Here is a 5,229-nt window from a genome sequence, read left to right as displayed (position 1 = left end):
GGGACGGCAGAGGATGAGATGGTTGGATTCCCGACTCAATGGACATGGGTTTGGGTGGGCTCCGGGAGTTGGTGATGGACAGGGAGGCCTGGCGTGCTGTGGTTCATGGGGTTGCAAAGAGTCAGACATGACTGAGTGACTGAAATGAACTGCAGGACAGAGTGCTAATAAGTACTTTGTAGACATTATCTTCAGAGAAGGCAATGGCTCCCCACTCCAGTACCCTTGCCTGGAAAATGCCATGGATGGAGGAACCTGGTAGGCTGCAGGCCATGGGGTCGCTGAGTTGGACATGACTGAGTGACTTCACTTTGACTTTTCACTTTCACGCACTGGAGAAGAAAATGGCAACCCACTCCAGTATTCTTGCCTGGAGAATCCCAGGGACGGGGGAGCCTGGTGGGCTGCCATCTATGGGGTCGCACGGAGTCGGACATGACTGAAGTGACTTAGGAGCAGACATTATCTTGTTTAACTTGTACAAACTCTTTGAGGTAGATGTTACTACCATATTACATGTAAGGAAATCGAGACTTCAGATCACTTGGTAACTTGCCCAGGACTCTAAAACTAGTCAATAGTAGAGCCAGGATTTAAAGCCAAGTCTTCTGCCTCCATAACCCATGCTCTTAACCCTACCAGTGGGCTTCATGTGCCCTGGCTCTCCTCCCTGCTCATCAGGGAGCTGTTCTTCTCAGATCCACACCTGGAGTGAGGTGGTCTCTTAACTGCTTGCTCAAGTAAGACATGAATGTCTTCTGCTCTGTCACCTACAGATTGACACTTGTCATCTACCTCGACAAGGATCAAATTATGAGCTGCTGCAGCTGCTCTTTCAACACCCCCTGAAAGTTCAGGTGAAGACCAGCAATGAAGAACTTTGTACTCTGGGAAAACCTGGCAGAACAGGTTTCAGATAATTAGATATTTTCAGATTTTATGAGCCCAATTCTTGCATCTCCTTGTATCTAGAAAAGCATTAAAGTCCTTCATGGTGACGTCTGCTCATCGTGACTAGCAGTGACCTTCACAAGACTAGCAGCAATATGCTGTGAAACATATGTGCTTGATTGCATGTAATTCCCCTTCATCAAAATCACATAGATACTGACCATCTCCTCTGGAGCAGTTTCTCAGAGCTATTTGAGACACTGTCTCCTGGGCTATAGTCCTCATTCTGCCCCCAAATAAAACCTAACTTTAACTCTCCTGTTTTATTTGTGCCTTTTCCCCCCAATTGACAGCTCTTAGTCTGGCTTTTCTAAAGTCAAAGATAAATGTCTGTCGTGTGACTGCTGTGTACTCTCCAGCATTTGCTATAATCTGAGTCTGCCACTCTCCACCCACTTACAAGGCTTTCTCTGGAGTGACTGTATATCCAAGAGTGTGAATTCTTGAACCTGAAGTTGTACCAAAAATTTAATCCTGTAGTTTCTAAAAAGGACATGAGGAATGCTGAGGACTGGGCATATGTTTCTAGCTGGCTCAGATACTTTCTGTGTAATAAGGTTTGATACTCTAGGTGGCCTGCATTAGAGGTAGTGACTGAGTGGAGGCTTTTTCTTGTGACCCACTCTGCAGGTAATTTGGGTCAATATGTCAAATGATTGACACTGGAATTAGTATATATTCCCAATGGACTTTGACACAGGGTTTCCTCTTTAGTTATTAGTACAGTTGTCTCTTTGTGGATACCTTTACATGAAGCTGGGAAAAGATAAAATCCAAGACTGCTAATCTGTGGCCGCATTTACTTGCGTGCATTCGTGCTGTCACTCAGTCATGTCCGACTCTTGTGTGACCCCATAGACTGTACCCTGCCAAGGCCCTCTGTCCATGGAATTTTCCAGGCAAGAATACTGGAGTGGGCTGCCATTCCTTTCTCAAGGGGGTCTTCCCAACCCAAGGGCTGAAGCCGTCTCCTGTACTGGTAGGTGCATTCTTTCCTACTGAGCCACCTGGAAAGCCCATCGCCACATTTAACACACACTTAATGAGCATCTATACCAGGAAATCAGTTTGGGATCAGTGTTAGACTCCATCTTAAAGAACATACATGGACTGTCCCCATCAACACCTATCGATCATTGACACGGGTCAAAGTGGATTTAGATTTCTTTCTGTGATACATTTCCTAGACTCCTTCCTTGGCAGGAGGAAGCTCCCACAAAACAAGCTATTCCTAAGCCCTATGGATTAGCAAAATTTTCCTATGACAGTTTTAAATGACATTAAAAACAAAAATCACTGGACCAAAGGAAAAGGTAGCGTTGGAAAAAGAACTAAGGATTGAGCTGAGGTGTTTTCCTGTCTGTGAGACATGGTTGAAGAGGTTGAAAGAGCCAGGTCAAAGTGACCTGCTGTTCTTGAGTTATCTTGTGCAGAAAAAAAGCTTTTAATTGTGAATTGTGGAGGCTCCTTGGCACACATAGGATTTCTTGCCTCTGTAAAGCTGAGCTAAGGACATTATAAAATGCTACCTGATTTTTCTTCCCTTTTCTGAAGCATACAAGTTGTTTTGTACTTCTCTGGCCAAAGCTACTTTGGATAGCAGGAGCGAACGAATGCATTGAAATATAAGTGTGTAGTTGGCAACCTCAAGCTACACTAGGTATCCCTCATTTTTGTCCCTAGGTCATCTTTTGTGATGGTCAGTTTTGTGTCAACGTGTCATGTTTTAAGTAGATTGTTTTACGTAGATTACCATCCACGATGCAGGTAGGCCTCATGCAATCAGTTGAAAGCCATAGGACAAAAATTGAGGTTTCCCAGAGAAATAATTCTGCCTTAGTACTGCAATACAAAAACTCATCAGGCCCCATAATTGTATGAGAAAATTCCTTAAAATAAATCCATCTATCTATACATATATATACACACATTTTACTCCATGTGTTTTACTCAGCTGTCATCTCTACTCCATTCTAAGCTCAAGAATGTGGACTATGTCTTATATATCTTTGTATCCTCAAATTCCAGCACAGTGCCTTCTAAACTCAATGTGTTCAACATTTTGAAATAATAGAATAATCCCTTCATAAAAGACTTGAATCAGAAGGTAAGTGACAACTGAGGCAAAGATGATTAACAGGGTCAGAACTAACAATCTCGGGCAAAATGAGGCTGGAAAGCAGGCAGCCCAACACGCGTAGTAGCCAGGGTTACAAGCCAGGAATGCCAAAGGCCTGGAAATTAAATGAGTTTAATCTCAGGCCACCAACATAATGTCAGCTCAGCTTTATCCTACTAGTCATATGACCACTGGCATGACAGTTCACCTTCTTAGCCTCAGGGTGGCTGATCTGTTTGATCTTTTAACACACATATTCTGTGATTCTAAGCAAATCACATATTATGTGATTCTAAGGTCAAAGCCAATGGACAGAAATTCAGATGCTTAAAACAGGAAATAATGCTTGTTGATTCTACAAGTTATTCTCTCCTTTGTATCAGGGACAGCACTGGTGACTGGGGTAGTAGCCCTGGAACTATGAGCAGCAAGAGTGCTGTGGAAATGGTTTGCTGAAAACTCGGACAAGGACAGAACTAGAATGACAAGGAGATGTGTGCAGGAAATATGTCCAATGCTATATAATAACAAATATGGTCGTTAATGCATAAAATTTGGCTAGTTTTTTCTTTGAAATAACTGAACTGTATTAATGAATTGTGCAGTGTTAAGTCAGCGGTATGCTTTAGCTTATTCAACAGATGAGGCAAATGTGAAAACAGATTAAGCTGACTTTTACAAAATAATTATCCCTTTATCTTTTTGAATGGGAAGAAATCTTCCATTTTGAAATGATATAAAATGCTAGTCTCTAGATTCATAACACTGCTTTTTAAACAACTTTTTCAAATGTTATTTTACTGTACAAGACTAACCTGTAAAAGAAATAACAAATAAACTTGGAAAATACAAATAGTAAAAACACTTCCGCATGGCACATGAGTGAGAAGCCAATGACAGCCCTGAATTATAAAAGTTAGCAGTGCTTTCTGTTCACTATGAAAGCAGGATTCCCAGTTCAAACTAGAAATTGTTATTCAACAGAACAAATCAGGTCAAGAGAATCAACCATACAACAGACAGGAGGCTGTGTTCACATGAAGAAAAACAAGAACAAAAATAACAATCAAACCTCATTTCCTGAGACATAATGTTCACAGCTTCCCTAGTGGCTCAGATGGTACAGAATCCACCATCAATGCAGAATGCAGGAGACCTGGGTTCGATTCCTGGTCAGGATGATCCCCTGAAGAAGTAAATGGCAACCCACTCCAATATTAATGCCTAAGAAATCCCATGGAGAGGATCCTGGTAGGCTACGTCCATGGGGCTGCAAAGAGCTGGACATGACTGACCGACTAACATATATATTATTGATGGCAAGATTTCCAGGTAATTATCCTTTTATTTAGTTTAGATAAAGACCTCCAGCACAGAACACTGTTAGGAAGTACCCTTAGTTTGGTGCTATGTAGAACTGATATAAGGCAAGTACTACATGTAAAATAAACTAGAAAACCACCATTTTTAATTGCCTCTAGAATTTATTGCAATTACCATGTTATAATAACAAAAGCAGATCATTCTTAATGCATCTAGTTTGATTATTAATTTAAATAAAAATATATGATCCCAATCACACAAAGAGATAATTCTAAATTTACTTTGAAGTTGAATCAATCAATACATATCTTTTTGGAAACTATGCACCCAGTATCATTATAGCAGAAAGAAAGCTGCTGTTCTCACAGAATATATGGCTCATTAACCTAGTGAATATCATAAAATATTGGGGATATTGGGAAAATAACAAATCTCTCTGAACACTGTTTATCTTGCCTTTCTGAGAGACTTGTAGATCTAGATGAGATTAGTTTGGGAAAGGGGTCTCACTTATTCCAGAGAATCATCAAGAGTCCAATGTAGTTCTGGGCTAATCAGAGATTAAAGAACCTTTATAAGGAGAAGCAGGCTTGGAAATCAAGCAGTCCTATTTTGGATTAGTATGTTTTAGTCAAAGGTATGGGATTAATGATGAGTATCAGTTAGGAATTTCTGTAATGTCCTCCAATGCCAAGTGACCACTAACATCCTATTTCCTACTACTATGACTCCTTGATGAGAAGTAGAAGGCATAAAGAAAGTTGCCAGCTATAAAATAAACAGCACTCCAATGCTTATGATCACTAAAGACAAACCTTTTTTTTAAATGTTAAGAA

The sequence above is a fragment of the Oryx dammah genome, unplaced genomic scaffold (genome assembly GCF_014754425.2).
Source record: "Oryx dammah isolate SB20612 unplaced genomic scaffold, SCBI_Odam_1.1 HiC_scaffold_28, whole genome shotgun sequence".
Lineage (NCBI taxonomy): Eukaryota > Metazoa > Chordata > Mammalia > Artiodactyla > Bovidae > Oryx > Oryx dammah.
This window is presented reverse-complemented; position numbering follows the sequence as displayed.